The sequence below is a fragment of the Mus caroli genome, chromosome 3, assembly GCF_900094665.2.
Source record: "Mus caroli chromosome 3, CAROLI_EIJ_v1.1, whole genome shotgun sequence".
Lineage (NCBI taxonomy): Eukaryota > Metazoa > Chordata > Mammalia > Rodentia > Muridae > Mus > Mus caroli.
The window spans coordinates 139,753,901-139,754,325 of record NC_034572.1 but is presented as its reverse complement, the minus strand read 5'-3'; positions in this window follow the sequence as shown (position 1 = coordinate 139,754,325).

The window sequence follows — 425 nt, the reverse complement described above, 5'->3', positions numbered from 1 at the left end:
AGGTAAAGAGAGGGTGTGGGAAATGAAAATGGCTGAGCCAGATGGACATTTGGGGTACCCCGCCAACGCTGTTTGACAGTATGTTAGTGAGAACTGAGTCAGAGCACCCAAAGACTCATGAGGACAGTTAGGAGAGATTATCAGAAGACAATAAAATTTCGCAAGAACAGTGGGCAATGTCAAAGGCAAAAGGAAGGTCACGAAAGATGAGCCCTAATGACCTCAAGAGAGTCTGGTTAGAAATCCAACTTTAGTGTGAGCTTAAATGATAAACAAGAATGTAAAGACAGCCGGGCATTGGTGGCGCACGCCTTTAATCCCAGCACTTAGGAGGCAGAGGCAGGTGGATTTCTGAGTTTGAGGCCAGCCTGGTCTACAGAGTGAGTTCCAGGACAGCCAGGGCTACACAGAGAAACCCTGTCTCG